The following is a 20,070-nucleotide window of genomic DNA, read 5'->3' as shown; positions in this document are numbered from 1 at the left end:
ACGAAGGTGAAGAAGAAGCAAGGCACCTTCTCCACAAGGTGCCAGGAAGGAGAAGTGCAAGCAAGAGAAGTGCCAGATACTCATACAAGCATTATATCTCATAAGAACTCATTCGTTATCATGAGAACAGCATGGGGGAAACCACTCACATGATCCAATTACCTCTACCTGGTGCTGCCTTTGACACGTGGGGGTTATGGGGATTATAATTCAAGATGAGATTTTTGTTGCATTTTCCAAAGTTGGCTCAAATATCCTCTCCCATCTCACAGTCTCTTCTTATAACATAACTTTGACTCTCCCATCCAGTGGCAAGATCTATATCCCCTCCCCTTGAACCCAATCAAAGCTTTGCACCTGCTCAATAAAGAGGGTGTAACAGAAATGAAGCTCTGTTACTTTCAAGATTACATAATAACATGCCCTGAATTTTCACATTTTTCTCATAGGACTTTTTTTCTTTTGAAAAGCAGCTTCCATGCTGTGAAGCAGCCCAAACTATCTTCCATGGAAACACTACACAGAAAGGCCTCATAAAGAGGCAACATTTAGGTGTTCTGGCAAATAGATGACCTGAAGTCCCAGCCAACAGTCCACACCACCGTACATGTAAGTAAAAATGTTTCTTTGGTTGGTAGGCTATTAATTACTGCCTCAATTTCAGAACTTGTTATTGGTCTATTTAGGGATTCGACTTCTTCCTGGTTTAGTCTTCAGAGGGTGTATGTGTCCATGAATTTTTCCATTTCTTCTAGATTTTCTAGTTTCTTTGCATAGAAGTATTTATAGTATTCTCTGATGGTAGTTTGTATTTCTGTGGGATCAGTGGTGATATCCCCTTTATCATTTTTTATTGTGTCTATTTGATTCTTCTCTCTTTTCTTCTTTATTAGTCTGGCTAACGGTCTATCTATTTTGTTAATCTTTTCAAAAAGCCAGCTCCTGGTGTCATTGTTTTTTGAAGGGGTTTTCATGTCTCTATCTCCTTCAGTTCTGGTCTGATCTTAATTATTTCTTGTCTTCTGCTAGCTTTTGAATGTGTTTGCTCTTACTTCTCTAGTTCTTTTAATTGTGATATTAGGGTGTTGATTTTAGATCTTTCCTGCTTTCTCCTGTGGGCATTTAGTGCTATAAATGTCCCTCTAAATGCTGCTTATCTGTGTCCCAGAAATTCTGATATGTTGTGTCTTTGACTCATTGGTTTCAAAGAACTTATTTATTTCCACCTTAACTTTGTTATTTACTCAGTAGTCATTCAGAAGCAGGTTGATCAGTTTCCATGTAGTTGTGCGGTTTTGAGTGAGTTCACACCCAAATTCTACCAGAGGTACAAAGAGGAGCTGGTACCATTTTTTCTGAAACTATTCCAAACAATCGAAAAAGAGGGACTCCTCCCTAACTCATTTTATGAGGCCAGCATCATCCTGATACCAAAACCTGGCAGAGACACAACAAAAAAAAAAAATTTCAGTCCAATATCGCCAATGAACATCAATGCGAAAATCCTCAATAAAATACTGGCAAACTGAATCCAGCAGCACATCAAAAAGCTCATCCACCACAATTAAGTCAGCTTCATCCCTGGGATGCAAGGCTGGTTCAACATACACAAATCAATAAATGTAATCCATCACATAAACAGAACCAATGACAAAAACCACATGATTATCTCAATAGACGCAGAAAAGGCCTTCAGTAAAATTCAACACCCCTTCATGCTAAAAACACTCAATAAACTAGGTATTGATGGAAGATTTCTGAACAGGCAAAGAATGGAAGCATTCCCTTTGAAAGTCAGCACAAGACAAGAATGTCCTCTTTCACCACTCATATTCAACATAGGATTGGAAGTTCTGGCCAGAGCAATCAGGCAAGAGAAAGAAATAAAGCGTATTCAAATAGGAAGAGAGGAAGTCAAATTGTTTGTTTGCAGATGACTTGATTGTATATTAGAAAACCCCAACGTCTCAGCCCAAAAACTCCTTAAGCTGATAAGCAACTTCAGCAAAGTCTCAGGATACAAAATCAATATGCAAAAACCACAAGCATTCTTATACACCAATAACAACAAACAGAGAGTCAAATCATGAGGGAACTCCCATTCACAATTGCTACAAAGAGAATAAAATCCCTAGGAATACAACTTACAAGCGATATGAAGGACCTCTTCAAAAACTACAAACCACTGCTCAAGGAAATAAGAGAGGACACAAACAAATGGAAAATCATTCCATGCTCATGGATAGAAAGAATCAATGTCATGAAAATGGCCATACTGCCCATAGTAATATATAGATTCAATACTATTCCCGTCAAGCTACCATTGACTTTCTTCACAGAATTAAAAAAAACTACTTTAAGTTTCATATGGAACCAAAAAAGAGCCCATATAGCCAAGACAATCCTAAGCAAAAAGAACAAAGCGGGAGGCATCACACTACCTGATTTCAGACTATACCACAAGGCTACAGTAACCAAAACAGCATGGTACTGGTACCAAAACAGATATATAGACCAATGGAACAGAACAGAGGCCTCAGAAATAACACCACACATCTACACATTGACAAACCTAATAAAAACAAGCAATGGGAAAAGGATTCGCTATTTAATAAATGATGTTGGGAAAACTGGCTAGCCATATGCAGAAAACTGAAACTGGACCTCTCCCTTATACCTTATACAAAAATTAACTTGAGATGGATTAAAGACTTAAATGTAAGACCCAAAACCATAAAATCCCTAGAAGAAAACGTAGGTAATACCATTCAGGACATAGGTATGGGCAAAGACTTCATGACTAAAACACCAAAAGCAATGGCAAAAAAAAGCCAAAATTGACAAATGGGATATAATTAAACTAAAGACATTCTGCACAGCAAAAGAAACGATCATCAGAGTCAAGAGGTAACCTACAGAATGGGAGAAAATTTTTGCAATCTATCCATCTGACAAAGGGCTAATATCCAGAATCTACAAAGAACATAAACAAATTCACAAAAAAAAACACAAACAACCCATCAAAAAGTGGGTGAAGGACATGAACAGACACTTCTCAAAAGAAGATATTTATGTGACCAACAAACATATGTAAAAAAGCTCATCATCACTGGTCATTAGAGAAATGCAAATCACAACCACAATAAGATACCATCTCACACTAGTTACAATGGCAATCATTAAAAAGTCAGGAAACAACAGATGCTGGAGAGGATGTGGAGAAACACGAACACTTTTACACTGTTGGTGGGAGTGTAAATTGGTTCAACCATTGTGGAAGACAGTGTGGCGATTCCTCAAGGATCTAGAACCAGAAATATCATTGGACCCAGCAATCCCATTACGGGGTATAAATCCAAAGGATTATAAGTCATTCTACTATAAAGACACATGCACACATATGTATATTGCAGCACTATTCACAATAGCAAAGACTTGGAACCAACCCAAATGTCTATCAATGACAGACTGGATAGAGAAAATGTGGCACATATACACTATGGAACACTATGCAGCCATAAAAAAGAATGAGTTCATGTCCTTTGCAGGGACATGGATGAAGCTGGAAACCATCATTCTCAGCAAACTAACACAGGAACAGAAAACCAAGCACTGCATGTTCTCATTCTTAAGTGGGAGTTGAACAATGAGAACACATGAACACATGGACACAGGGAGGGGAACGTCACACACCGGGGCCTGTCAGGGGCTGGGGGCAAGGGGAGATACAGCATTGGGAGAAATACCTAATGTAGACGACGGGTTGATGGGTGCAGCAAACCACCATGGCACATGTATACCTATATATCAAACCTGCATGTTCTGCACATGTATCCTAGAACTTAGAGTATAATTAAAAAAAAGAAAAGAAAAAAATGTTTCCAGATGATTCTGCATCCTAGTCTTGAATCCTCCTAGTTTCACTGAGGAAAGATAACTTCTCATTGCTGTTCCCTATCTAAATCTCTGACCCAAAGGATCTGTAAGTATAACAAAATGGTTTGATTCCCCACTAACTTTGGGGTGCAGTGGTTTATCATGCAGCAATAGATAAGCAGAGTAATTTTAAATATTAAGCTCACTTTTTAAATTTTTTCCTATAAAGATATATTAAATAACTACCATGGACCAGACACCATGCTAGGCCCTGGAGATGAAGAAGACAGAAAAGACAGATGTGATGTATGCTCTTGTCTAGATTACATGCCAACTGGGGGAGACAGACAAACACAAAAAGATAATTACAAACTGTGTAAGTACAATAAAGGAAATAGCAGACTAAAGTGTTAGAGAGCTTCTGGTAGAAGGGATACTTAGAGGTTTTCGAGGAGATAACATTTTAGCTGAGACCTTGACTCTGTTTTAGACTACCCCTTGTTTTACAGATATAGAATATGTGGCCCACACTATGGAGGGGACAGATAGGACCCAGGCCTCCTGACTCCTGTTCTCTGTTAGTCCAGCCTCTTCCAGAGAAGGGAATACTAACTTATAAAGATATCTTTGTTTGTTTGTTTTTTTCATGCAAAAACATACAAAAGCATGAGGTCTATTCCAATTATTTTCTTCATGGTGAGACAAAAATTACTTGGGAAGGAGAATAGTAATAATGATGGCTAACATGTGTTGAATAATTCTGCTCCATGTGTTGCAATAAGCAGTTTCTATTGTTCGATGTGAATCCTTCAAAGAAGAATGTCAGATATGAGTTATTGGAGGCAAAAGTGCACCAATGCTGAGGGAAGGGGACACAGAAATTGAAAAGGAAATCTGAGAGATCTGGGTGGAGCACCAACAGCAACCACTTTCAGTACACCCTTTGCACCACTCGATGGACTCACATTTTATCATCCTGTCATGGTTTCTTTAAGATGGCAGTTGTCATAATTTCTAGAGAAAACTAACAATAGGAGGGTAGTAATATGAACTAGCCTCTACTGCTGCATTTAGCTCTGAGGCCTTAACTGATATTTATCATCTCCCTCCTCTACCATCCATTTGAGATTATTTTCATAGTTGGTGAACACTTGCACTGGTTTAGGTTGCTTGACAGGTGTGATGACCCAGATTTTTATTTCTGAGGGGTCAGGGTCCCTGGTTATGATGCCATCTATTCATAGTTAAAATGAGCAGGAGGGATGAGAAACACAAAAGACATCAATTCCACCTTTTCAAAATATTATTTTCATTACATTATTAAATTTCTAGCAATGAAATGAAGATGAGAAAAAAATAAGAAGTGTTTCTTTTTGCCTCTGTGACTTTCGTTATTAAGCTTCTTTAACTTTACTATACATTTTCACAGGAAGGGGGAATTAGAACTGCTCTGTTTACTTCCCTAGAGGCAGAAATAAAACCATGAAGTTGAAGATACAGGAAGTGGATTCCATACAAAGGTTTATAAAGTTTGAAATAAATTGACACGAGAAGATATGAGTTTCTTATTCTCTTATGTTAATGTATCTCAGGAGAGAAGAAAACCCACTTAAAACACTTCTAACCCATGAGTCCAAGACTTTAAGAATTACTACTTCATTTAACTTCATGTGCAAAGCCAAGGAAATCTAGATAGATAGAAGGAAAATGAATATGACATTTATGTTCTATATCTAGTTTTTCCCAAACCAGAAATATACAAGAGGAGCTCATCATAAAATGAAGGTAAAGCAAAAAGGATTTAAGTTAGTTCAATTTTGTACTCAGATGTCTTTCAACTACCAACTTGGAAACCTTGCCATTTCGAGATTAAAAAAAGTATAATAAGATACTATATAAGATAAATAAATAAGATTTATAAGATATAAGATAAGTAAACTATTAAAGAAATGCAAACATTAATCTTAGAAAGTAGGCCACTTGCAGTGGCTCAAGCCTGTAATCCCAATACATTGGGAGAGCAAAGCAGGAAAACTGCTTGAGCCCAGGAATTCGAGAGCAGCCTAAACAACAGAGTGAGACCTCTCTCCGAAACACAAACATTTAAAAAAATTAGCTGAACACAGTGGCACGTGCCTACAGTCCCAGCTACTTGGGAGGCTGAGGTGGGAGGATCGCTTGAGCCCAAAAGTTCGAGGCTGCAGTGAGCCATGATCACGCCACCACTGCACTCCAGCCCAAGTGACAGAGCAAGACCCTGTCTCACAAGAAAAACAAACAAACAAAAAAAAAGAGTTATCACACTGGATTGTCTAAGAAACCAGAAACAAGGTGCATTTCCTAAGAGCTCTGTCCGGGGTTTGATTTGCCCCATGCAAAACAAACACTTCACTTCTCATTGAATAGAGTGAAACGAAGGTTCCTGGAAAATGGAAAAGACACCTAGGTGTGTAGTGGTAATGAACAGGAAGTCAAGAAACAAAGTCCAGACACTGCCACTGTGTAGTGATTTGAACTTACACAAACATATTACCTCTCAGGATTTGGACAATACGATCTCTAGCTTCTCTATAAGTTTTAATATTCTGTGTTTCTAAGTGCAGCTTCACATAAGTCTTGTGATCTAATTGCAGAAATCTATATCTAAGCTGTCAGTTCTTGAGAAAATGCACAATTATAAACAGTCCTAAATTGTTAGGCTACCTCAATTGAGAATTCTGCCCTATTTTTAGCACTGGAGGAGAAACAATGCTTCTAACATTTATAATTTATTTCATAAGAACCTTTAAGCTTTAAAATTGTCACACCTCTGTCATAATGATAAACACTCATTTCATTCATACACATAAAATTAGCATTTATTCTGGCTTGTGAGCAAACTCCAATCATTTTAATTGTTGGGGAATCATAGTAATCTTCCCTACGTACATTGCATTTCTGAATTCTGTAAAATCTTCTTTTGTATTGTCAATGAAAAGAGTTAAACTCTGTAAAATATTTGAAGGAATTTATTGTGAGTGACATAGGAGTGGCCACGGCTCATGACACAGCCCTCAGGAGACCCTAAGAACATGTGCCCAAGGTATTCTGGTTGTAGCTTGATTTTATACATTTTAAGGAGACATAAGACATCAATCAAATACTTTTAAGCTATACATTGGTTCGGTCCAGAAAATCAAGACAATTCGACAAGGGGGGACTGCGGGGCTTTCCTGGTTATAGGTAGGTTTTTAAAATTTTCTAACTGGCAATTGGTTGAAACAGTTATTATCAATAGAAAGGAGTATCTGGGTTATGATAAGAGGTTGTGGAGACCAAAGTTTTATCATGCAGATGAAGTCTCCAGTTACCAGGCTTCAGAGAGAATAGATTGTAAATGCTTCATACCAGACTTAAGGTCTGTGCTGATGTTGAATGCTGGTTGGGTTTTCCTGAATTCCAGAAGGGAGGAAGGCATAATGAGGCATGTCCAATCCCCTCTTCCCATCATGACCTGAACCAGTCTTTCAAGTTAACTTCAGAGTGCCCTGGAGGCATTTCCAGGAGGAGGGAGTCCATTCAGATAGTTGTTGGTGGGGGGAACTTTGAATTTTATTTCTGGTTTACGGTAAGTATACTGAGTAGGAATGACATATTTGAACATTTTTCATTCCATATCAGGTTCACATGGACCTATTTCTCTTTGAAAAAAAGACTGTTCCTTTTTAGTACAAAAAGATTAGGTAAATATTCAAATACAGCAGATTGCAAATTGACTGCTGTTGATCAAGCAGGTCTCAGCTTAGGCATCACTTCTTGCCAGAAGTCTGCAAAGGCACCTTTATTTAACACAATAGTCCTCACCTGTATGCAATTTTGCTCCTTTCCCCAGGGGACATTTGGAAATGTCTAGAGACATTTTTGTTTGTGAAAATGTGGGAGGAGGGTACTACTAGCAACTAGTGGGTAGAGGCCGGGGCGCTGCTAAATATCTTACAATGCACAGGGCAGCCATCCCAACAAAGAATTCTCTGTCCCAAATGTCAGTAGGGCTGCTATTGAAAAACTGCAGTTTAACCCATGGTAGCACTTACCATACTGTATTAGCTCTGCATGGTTCCCGCTCCTGTACAACAAGAACATGCTTTGTTTTTCATTATGTTTCCTGTGTACCTTGTATGCATTAGCTAGATGGTAAAAATGAAATGATTGGCTGGCTGAGTGAATAAATGAAGTTACTAATTATACACAAATGAAGGAAACAGAAACAAGACCACAGCATTTTTATTGTTAATAAAATACTTTTAGATTGTCTAGTTAAAATGTTCACAGTTTACAAAGCACTTTAAAATCATTATTGTGCGTGATCCAACGACGCAGCTAAGCAAGTAGAGCATAAACTATTAACCTCATTTTTACAAAGAAGACGCTGATTCTCAGAGGAGTTAAGAGGCTTGCCAAATGTAAATGATAAGAAGTGATCCAGCTTTGGAGGTTTTTCACAAAGCCCTTACTGATTTGTAACAACATTTAGGCACTTGGCAATAATCACTTAACTATGGAGTGGATGTTACAGGATCTCTTTAGTACTTCCAAAGAGGAGAAGTTTTACCTTTGGGCTATAAGAACCTAATAAACCACTCAACTTCAGCTAACAAAAGCAAGCAAGTGTCATTAAGAAAAAGATAGCTACTGGCTTTTAGAAGAGTTGGCCTAATAATACAGTACAATTATAGGATAATGTGTCACTTGGCAATTCCCTTACAGGTAGCTTAAAGATGCCAAGAAAATGGCTTAAGTCATGACTAAAACAAATCATTCCTTGTTAAACCCCAAATCAGCCAGATTTCCTGCACATTTAGAACACAGAACATGTAGAAGGTGGATTTCAAAACAGATTCCCTAGATTTGAAACCCAACTCTGCAACTTACTATTTCTTTGGGCAAATACCTTAACATCTATGTATGTACCTTCATTTACTTAACCATAAAGTGAGTGGTAAAATAATAACCATCTCATAGGATTGTTGAGAGGGTAAACTGCGTTCATATACATGAAGCATTTAGAACAATGCCTGACATGGAGCAACTGCCCAATAACTAACTTTCTTTCTTTTCTTTCTTTCTTTCTATCATATTTTTCTTCTCTTTCTCCTTCTTTCTTTCTTTTTCCTCCCCACCCCCTGCCTCTCCTCCTTCTCCTCCTCCTCCGCCTCCTCCTCCTTTTCCTTCTTCATTTCTGTACATTTTTCCATGTAAAGAATTTCCTTGGAGATAGATAAGCCACATCAACATGCTATATGTTTATGTTTCTCACATATTCCAAATGTATGTTTCAGAATCTACAAATCAACTTTGACTCATGAGGTGAATATTTGTACTTCTTGGCTCCCCAGCATCCTACTCAACTCAACTTCTTCGGCAATAAACCCAGTTCTTTTGTGGGGATTTGCTCACTTATATGGTGTACAATTGTTATGGAACTATATATAACGGTGTCCTGCTCTCTTACAATCTCAGGGCGGGGGGATGTTGGATCCAAGTTTAATGCATGGACTTTTCTTCCAGGGACTCTGAATTTTGAAATGAAAGATATAAACACCAAAAACAAACAAAAGAATTCTAGAATCTATTTGTTACAGTAACAACTGCATGAGGAGACTGGCAAGTAAATAATTCCTGATATCTAAACTTTAGAAGCCATCCTGGTACCTGGCTGTATTAGGTTATCATGGCTGCTATAACAAAGTATTACAAAGTGTGTAGCTTAAACAACAGAAATGTATCATTTCACAATTCTGGGAGCTAGAAGTCCAAGGTCATGGAATTGGCATAACTGGTTCCTTCTGAGGGAAAAATCTCTTCTGTTCCCCTCTTTCCTAGCTTCTGGTGGTTGCCAGCAACATTTGGCATTCCTTGGCTTGTAGACGTCACAGTCCAACCTATGCTTGGTGCCCATGCAGCACTCTTCCTATGTGTGTTTCTTCACATGGCATTCTTTTCTAAGGACACCAGTCATATTGGATTAGGAACCCACCCTGACTGGTATGACCTCACCTTAATTTAACTAACTAATCTGCAATACTCTATTTCCAAGTAAAATTACCTTCTGAGGTACTGGAGGTTATGACTTCAACATGAATTTTGAGGGAACAGTAATCAACTCATTACACTGGCCTTTATACCTTTGATAGCACTGGTACCATCACTATTCTGTGAGCTGTTCAACTTTCTTCCAATAAATTTCTTTCCTTCGTAGTAACGATTTCCTTCTTAGAGTCTATTTCTGTTGCTTGCCACCAGAAAATCCTAACTGCCACAAGTCATATCACTGATAAGTTTAACCTCAATAAAATTGTTTCACTGTTAGTTAATTATTCAAAATAAAATTGATACTTTTCATGTTACCTAGAATTAGCTCACACTATGAAGGAAAAAGACAAAATTGTATAGCTTAAAATTACTGGAGCAAACCTAAGTAAATTATATTACTAATTGTAACAAAATAGAAAAACATAGGTATGAAATACAGTGTGCACAATTTTTCATATTTCAGATTGAGAAAAAATTGAAAGTCATGTTTATCTCTAAAGAAGACAATAATGATGGGAAACTGTCTCATGGATTTTTTTTATTGATATTCAAATTAGTGCAACCATTTTGGAGGATAATAATATCTTTCACTGCCTTTGAAGTGTGTACCCTTCAATCTTGCAAATATATTTCTAGGAATTTATTCTACAATAATACCTGTGCACATGCACAAACATTTGTAAAGAACGTTTTTTGCAGCTGTGCTACTAAGGGCAAAATGTTGGAAAAATATAAACACTCAAGATGTATTAAAAAGTTAAAAGGTAGATTTACATGCACTTTTATGAAAAAACATTTTAGTTGTCAAAATAAAAAGTTGAAGACTGCTATATGCAATGATGTTCTTCTATTACAAAATAAAAATTCTATAGGCACATGTACCCATATATATGTATATTTATAAACATATCTAATGGGGGACCTGCAGTTATAGTCTAAAACTGTTAATAGTGCGTCCATTACAGAGTGGAACTGGTTACAGGAATGCTCAGGGATCCTTTTGTATTTCAGTTAACATATTTCTAATTTTTTTACAATGCACATATATTTCTTGCATAAAAAATAAATTAATGTTGTTCATATCTAAATAATAAAAGAGCTCTTTTAAAAGAAATTCTCTTTGCCTCACCAGTCTTGACCTACATAATAGGTCAATTATAATCTCATGTAAATGTATGCAAACATAAAATAAATCTAGGAGCATTAACTCATTAAGCTAAATCAAATGCAAAATAAAAAATAAAATTTTGTTTTAACTAAAGTAAAAATTTGATACTGGATCATCAATTTTTGGTTTAACAGCATGTGGTAAACATAAGCTGCACCATCCAGGTCACCTTTCAAGAAAGGAATTACTGACCAGCTGTGAAGAGTGTAGTCAGCAAGCAGGTTCCAGCTGTCACCTTCTTCAAGGTTTGCCTCAGTTGTAGCCCCCTGACTCAAGGTCACGCCTTTCCTGGAGCAGCCTGTATCTGGTGAGAATGGGTATAAAGGCCCACCATTCAGCTTGATATGGGACAGCTCTAACCATCAGAGCTTGCCAAGGGATCCCTGCCAGGGTGGCTGAGATATAATTGGTCTGCATCACAGCTCACCTCCTTCTTCTTCCCACACCTGTCTTCTTCCCCTTTCTTTCACAGATATTGATCCCAAATAAATATCTTGCACCCCAAGCACTGTGCTTCCAGAAAATTTAATCTGCAACACAGTAGAAAAATGCAGTCTATGGTTCTCTAATTTTTACTTTGATAACACTAATACCAGGAATGGATATTTACTTAACAACACTTAACAGTATTAATAACATCGAGCCTATATTTGCTATTCAATAAAACAAAGAGTAACTTGTGTGCTTAATACAATTCTTTTCTGTTCCCATTACTTAATTAGTGATTCAGCTGTGCCCAGTAGTTAAAAGCTCCAACAGCTCATCTTCCCATTATGCAGAAGAGAAAATCTCTAATGAAATATTATACTAAAGAAGATTCAGAGCAAATGAAAACTCTGCAAAAACATAAACAATTGTTGGGTGAAAATACTGCACTAAACAGGCAGTTATTTCAATGAGGCATTATACCAGCTACCAATTATTTCATAAAACATTGCATGCAACATGGACAATAACTCAGAAACATACTTCACAGGATAATTATTCAAGGCTATTCAATAAATGTTTACTCCAAACTGGCAATTATTTCTTTAATGATGATGATACGCATTCAGAAGGAGTTTGCAAAAACAACCATGAATAGATATGTTGAAGGGAACCTATGCTTCTACCAGAGTCTAAGGTTACAAGGCGTTTAAGAAGATAAATAAGAAGAGCTAACTATCCTAAATATATATGCACCCAATAAAGGAGTACCCGGATTCATAAAGCAAGTCCTGAGTGACCTACAAAGAGACTTAGACTCCCACACAATAATAATGGGAGACTTTAACACCCCACAGTCAACATTAGACAGATCAACGAGACAGAAAGTTAACAACGATACCCAGGAATTGAACTCAGCTCTGCACAAAGCGGACCTAATAGACATCTATAGAACTCTCCACCCCAAATCAACAGAATATACATTTTTTTCAGCACCACACCACACCTATTCCAAAATTGACCACATACTTGGAAGTAAAGCTCTCCTCAGCAAATGTAAAAGATCAGACATTATAAAAAACTGTCTCTCAGACCACAGTGCAATCAAACTAGAACTCAGGATTAAGAAACTCACTCAAAACCGGTCAACTACATGGAAACTGAACAACCTGCTCCTGAATGACTACTGGGTACATAACGAAATGAAGGCAGAAATAAAGATGTTCTTTGAAACCAAGGAGAACAAAAACACAATATACCAGAATCTCTGGGACACATTCAAAGCAGTGTGTAGAGGGAAATGCATAGCACTAAATGCCCACAAGAGAAAGCAGGAAAGATCCAAAACTGACACCCTAACATCACAATTAAAAGAACTAGAAAAGCAAGAGCAAACACATTCAAAAGCTAGCAGAAGGCAAGAAATAACTAAAATCAGAGCAGAACTGAAGGAAATAGAGACACAAAAAACCCTTCAAAAAATTAATGAATCCAGGAGCTGGTTTTTTGAAAGGATCAACAAAATTGATAGACTGCTAGCAAGACTAATAAAGAAGAAAAGAGAGAAGAATCAAATAGACGCAACAAAAAATGATAACAGGGATATCACCACCGATCCCACAGAAATACAAACTACCATCAGATAATACTACAAATACCTCTACACAAATAAACTAGAAAATCTAGAAGAAATGGAAAAATTCTTCGACACATACACCCTCCCAAGACTAAACCAGGAAGAAGTTGAATTTCTGAATAGACCAATAACAGGCTCTGAAATTGTGGCAATAATCAATAGCTCACCAACCAAAAGGAGTCCAGGACCAGATGGATTCACAGCTGAATTCTACCAGAGGTACAAGGAGGAACTGGTACCATTCCTTCTGAAACTATTCCAATCAATAGAAAAGAAGGAATCCTCCCTAACTCATTTTATGAGGCCAGCATCATCCTGATACCAAAGCCTGGCAGAGACACAAACAAAAAAGAGAATTTTAGACCAATATCCTTGATGAACACTGATGCAAAAATCCTCAATAAAATACTGGCAAACCAAATCCAGCAGCACATCAAAAAGCTTATCCACCATGATCAAGTGGGCTTCATCCCTGGGATGCAAGGCTGGTTCAATATACGCAATTCAATAAATGTAATCCAGCATATAAACAGAACCAAAGACAAAAACCACATGATTATCTCAATAGATGCAGAAAAGGCCTTTGATAAAATTCAACAACTCTTCATGCTAAAAACTCTCAATAAATTAGGTATTGATGGGACGTATATCAAAATAATAAGAGCTATCTATGACAAACCCACAGCCAATATCATACTGAATGGGCAAAAACTGGAAGCATTCCCTTTGAAAACTGGCACAAGACAGGGATGCCCTCTCTCACCACTCCTATTCAACATAGTGTTGGAAGTTCTGGGCAAGGCAACTAGGGAGGAGAAGGAAATAAAGAGTATTCAATTAGGAAAAGACAAAGTCAAATTGTCCCTGTTTGCAGATGACATGATTGTCTATCTAGAAAACCCCATTGTCTCAGCCCAAAATCTCCTTAAGCTGATAAGCAACTTCAGCAAAGTCTCAGGATACAAAATCAATGTACAAAAATCACAAGCATTCTTATACACCAATAACAGACAAACAGAGAGCCAAATCATGAGTGAACTCCCATTCACAATTGCTTCAAAGAGAATAAAATACCTAGGAATCCAACTTACAAGGGACGTGAAGGACCACTTCAAGGAGAACTACAAACCACTGCTCAATGAAATAAAAGAGGATACAAACAAATGGAAGAACATTCCATGCTCATGGGTAGGAAGAATCAATATTGTGAAAATGGCCATACTGCCCAAGGTAATTTATAGATTCAATGCCATCCCCATCAAGCTACCAATGACTTTCTTCACAGAATTGGAAAAAACTACTTTAAAGTTCATATGGAACCAAAAAAGATCCCACATTGCCAAGTCAATCCTAAGCCAAAAGAACAAAGCTGAAGGCATCATGCTACCTGACTTCAAACTATACTACAAGGCTACAGCAACCAAAACAGCATGGTACTGGTACCAAAACAGAGATACAGATCAATGGAACAGAACAGAGCCCTCAGAAATAACACCGCATATCTACAACTATCTGATCTTTGACAAACCTGAGAAAAACAAGAAATGGGGAAAGGATTCCCTGTTTAATAAATGGTGCTGGGAAAACTGGCTAGCCATATGTAGAAAGCTGAAATTGGATCCCTTCCTTACACCTTATACAAAAATTAATTCAAGATGGATTAAAGACATAAACGTTAGACTAAAACCATAAAAACCCTAGAAGAAACCTAGGCATTACCATTCAGGACATAGGCATGGGCAAGGACTTCATGTCTAAAACACCAAAAGCAATGGCAACAAAAGCCAAAATTGACAAATGGGATCTAATTAAACTAAAGAGCTTCTGCACAGCAAAAGAAACTACCCTCAGAGTGAACAGGCAACCTACAAAATGGGAGAAAATTTTCACAACCTACTCATCTGACAAAGGGCTAATATCCAGAATCTACAATGAACTCGAACAAATTTACAAGAAAAAAACAAACAACCCCATCAAAAAGTGGGCGAAGGACATGAGCAGACACTTCTCAAAAGAAGACATTTATGCAGCCAAAAAACACATGAAAAAATGCTCACCACCACTGGCCATCAGAGAAATGCAAATCAAAACCACAATGAGATACCATCTCACACCAGTTAGAATGGCAATCATTAAAAAGTCAGGAAACAACAGGTGCTGGAGAGGATGTGGAGAAATAGGAACACTTTTACACTGTTGGTGGGACTGTAAACTAGTTCAACCATTGTGGAAGTCAGTGTGGCGATTCCTCAGGGATCTAGAACTAGAAATACCATTTGACCCAGCCATCCCATTACTGGGTATATACCCAAATGACTATAAATCATGCTGCTATAAAGACACATGCACACGTATGTTTATTGCGGCATTATTCACAATAGCAAAGACTTGGAACCAACCCAAATGTCCAACAATGATAGACTGGATTAAGAAAATGTGGCACATATACACCATGGAATACTATGCAGCCATAAAAAATGATGAGTTCAAGTCCTTTGTAGGGACATGGATGAAATTGGAAATCATCATTCTCAGTAAACTATCACAAGAAAAAAACCAAACACCGCATGTTCTCACTCATAGGTGGGAATTGAACAATGAGAACACATGGACACAGGAAGGGGAACATCACACTCTGGGGACTGTTGTGGGGTGGGGGGTGGGGGAGGGATAGCATTAGGAGATATACCTAATGCTAAATGACGAGTTAATGGGTGCAGCACAACAGCATGGCACATGTATACATATGTAACTAACCTGCACATTGGGCACATGTACCCTAAAACTTAAAGTATAATAATAATAAAATTAAAAAACATAAAAAAATTAAAAATCTAGTTGAAATTAAAAAAAAAAAGAAGATAAACATAAGTGAAAAAAAATTCTTTTTAGCTGGGTGCAGTGGCTCACGCCTTTAAGTAATCCCAGCACTTTGGGAGGCCGAGGCGGGCGGATCACCAGATCAGCAGATCGAGACCATCCTGGTGAACATGGTGAAACCCCGTCTCTACTAAAAATACAAAAAAATTAGCCGGGCGTGGTGGCGGGCACCTGTAGTCCCAGCTACTGGGGGCGCTGAGGAAGGAGAACGGCATGAATCCGGGAGGTGGAGCTTGCAGTGAGCCGAGATCGCCACTGCACTCCAGCCTGGGCGACAGAGCGAGACTCCGTCTCAAAAAAAAAAAAAAAAAAAAAAAAAAATCGTTTTTACTGAACAAGCTCTTTCCTCTACATTTGTTCATTTATTTTATCAATTTATTCATGAAATATGTGTTACCTACTTTATCTTCTAAACTATTGGGATAAAGAGATAAACTCAAGAAGGAGTTTACAATAATTTGGGAAGTGTGTTGCAAGAAAGATACAAAAAGTTGTCCCTGTCCCTCTCTTTCCAAGTCCATTCCTACCACTCTTCCCTTCTGTCAGCCAACTCTAGATCATTTTCATTTTCTCAACTTTCCAAATTTATCCCTAGGTAGGCTGTCTTCCTCTGCTGTCTCCTCTATATTTGTACTGTCCAATATAGTGGTGACTAATAATGTGGCTATTGAGTCCTTGAAATGCAGTTTCCCTGAATTGAAATGTGCTATAAATTTAAAACATTCATTAGATTTTAAAGATTTTGCACAAAAGAGACCACAAATAATGTGCTAATATTGTTACATGAATAAATAACATTTTGTAAATATTGGGCTCTATAAAATAATTAAAATTAATTTTACCTTTTTTTTAGTGTGACTACTAAAAAGTTTAAAATTATATAGTGTTTCGCATTTGATTTTAATGACAGATCTGGTCTAGAAAATTCCAACCTATTCATGCTTGTGTCTTCGCATTCCAGTGTCAGTTTATTGTCTTCTCTTCAAAGAAGCTTTTTCTGACCACCATTCTAAAGAAGACACATCAGCCTCACCCACCTAGTCACTCTCATATTACCCTTTATTGTGCATTTGTTAAAAAATAATAACATGAAATATACCTGAGAAAAAATTTTAAATGTATAGTACAGTGTTGTTAACTATATGTACATTGTTGTATGGCAGATCACTAGAACTATTTTATCTTGCATAGCTAAAACTTTATACCCATTGTACAGCCACTTCCTATTTCCCTCTTTCCCTGGCCCCTTTCCTCAGCCCCTAGCAACCACCATTATACTTTCTACTCTTATGATTTTGACTGCTTGAGATATACAAGTGAAATCATATAGTATCTGCCTTTCTATAACTGGCTTATTTCACTTAATGTCCTTAAGGTTTATCCATGTTTTCACATATAAACAGATGTCCTTCTTTTTTAAGGTTGAATAATATTTTATTATTTATACATATGTACACATTTTCTTTATCTATTCAATCATCAATGGACACTTAGATTGTTTTCACCTCTTAGCTACTGTGAATAATGCTGCAATGAACAGCCACTATAGAAAATAATATGTTGGTTCTTCAAAAAATTAAAAATAGAACTACAATCTGATTTGGCAATTCCACTTCTGGGTATTCATCCTAAAGAATTGAAATCAAGATCTTGAAGAGATATTTCCACATCCACATTCAAGTAAGTTTTTCCTTAGCATTTATTATTGTCTGACATTATCTTACTGATCCATTTTTTTTTTATCATCACTACCAGAACTTAAGCCCCCTGAGAACAGAAACCTTACACATCTTCTTCACTGTTGAATACACAGCTACTAATACAATGCTTGCCACTTACTAGGTGTTCAAGAAATAATTATTGAACAAGTGAATAAAGATGCAATGCAAGTCTAAATAAAGGGGGGCATCCCAGTCTACCTGTGAAGACAGAGGAGGGAGCACTCACGATTGAGAGTAGTTGGCTAAGTTCACAAGTCAGAGGAGATTTCATTCATTCTTCTATCCAGCCAGCCATCTTTCTACCACTGATCCATTTACTCAGAAGATTTCTTTGAGGCACTGTACTATTGACCAAGGAATGCAGTAGGAAATAAAATTAACTGGGCCTCTGACATTAGGTATTTTACAATCTAGATGGAGAAATAAACTAATATAAATAGTTATTTATTATATAAACAATTATTTAATATTTAATTATAGTGCTGATGAGTGCTAGAGAGGGCAAGGAGTCTAGGAAGTCAGAAAAGGTTTCCATGGATAAGCAACATTTATGCTAAGATCTGAAAGATAAGTGAGCCTCAGCAAAGCCCCAAAGAGACAAGGAAGGAAGAGAAATTAGGGGAAAAATAATTCTGTTCTGCTGGCGCACAAAGTATATATATGAGGCAGATAGAATGGCCAACAGAAATGTAGATAATTTTATAGACAAAATATTTAATAAGCTAAATGAGTATATGTTTATGTAGAAGGAATTATTCAACAGTGACCCTAAACTTTGAAGTTAATGCCACATGACACTGGGCCAATGATGAAATTTAGGAGTATTGGATTGAAATGAACGTGACTAGCCTCACTTTTTAAAATTGATCAAATAAAGTGTCAGAGAAGTTTATTTATAGGTTTGAAGGTTTGAAAAATACCACTAAAAGAAAGTTAAAATTATCCCTGATCATACTTTCCAAACATAAGTACCATTAAGTTTTTGGTTCACCTACCTCAAGGGTTTTTTTTTAATACATATATATGTATATTATTTACAAAATGGGCTAACTATAGCAATTTTTATGTTCTTATGGATACCTCAAAGAATAGTAGGACCAATGACCTGAGAACACCTGTAACTAACTCTCATTTTTCTAGGAATATAAATGATAATCAGAATTTGTTTTTATGTACTATATTCTCCCCTAAAATTGAGAAAGTAAAATCAGTAGTTTTCATGACATTTTCACAAAACCAGTAATGTCGCAGGAAGTCTTTGATTTAAATCCAAAGAAAGATACTGTTCCTTCTTCCAAATATATGGCCGGACACTTAGAATATTATAAAGTCTTGCTATAAATAATTAAATGTATCCTGCCTATGCCTCCTAGTAAAATATATGAACCAAATATGTTTATGGGATGCAGTACCTAAGCTGATTATCATGTACTTATTCCCTTACCTAATCAAGACTGGTTTTTAATTCAAAACAAATGTCACAATCTTTACAGTAAAGGAAAATTAATAAGCATGAATAGTCTGTAACTCTAACTTTAAAAAAGTAAAGCATTTCAATCAAACAATTCCAAGTCATACCGTATTCCTCTCAAAATTGACCATTTTGGGAATTAAAACATTTAGCTCTTGATAATTTTCTATATTGTATTCTTCTCAAGAATGAAAAAATATATAGTTTGTTACTCAAAACTTTTTATTTTCCTAACTATAGCACTTATCAGTTGGCAACTATAATTAAGTTGGTAAATTAAAGTTCCCATTTTTCACCTATTCATGTCATCACACACTTCACTGTATAACTTTGCGGTGTTCTCCTGTTCTAACTGAATATTCTGCTCCACTCCTTGACTCTGATTCAGTCATGTCAACAAGCAAATGTGAAATAAACAATGGCTTCATAAAGTATTTGCATATCTTGACTTGCTCTGTTGGTTGTCTGTGATTGCCACAAATACACGTTTCAGCTAACTTGCTGGAGTAGAGCTGCATAGTTCCAGTAATCCCAGCTAAGGTTATCCTAGATGAGCCCAAAGCCAGATGATTCCCTGGAAGTGAGCACACACCAGACTCAAAGAACTGCCAGACTAATTATAACCTATATTGTCAACTTGCAGACTCAGATTTGTAAGCAAAACAGTGGGTTGTTCTAAGCCACAGAGCTTTGGGGTGATTAGTTACACAGCATTATTGAGGCAATGGATGACTGACACTACAACTATACCCTAAAGTAACAAACATCTTCACAATTATCATTATTTTTACTTCTCAAAAGAAGACAAAATATATTGGAA

The sequence above is a fragment of the Pan paniscus genome, chromosome 9 (assembly GCF_029289425.2).
Source record: "Pan paniscus chromosome 9, NHGRI_mPanPan1-v2.0_pri, whole genome shotgun sequence".
Classification (NCBI taxonomy): domain Eukaryota; kingdom Metazoa; phylum Chordata; class Mammalia; order Primates; family Hominidae; genus Pan; species Pan paniscus.
The sequence above is the reverse complement of the archived record's forward strand: the minus strand, read 5'-3'. Positions refer to the sequence as shown.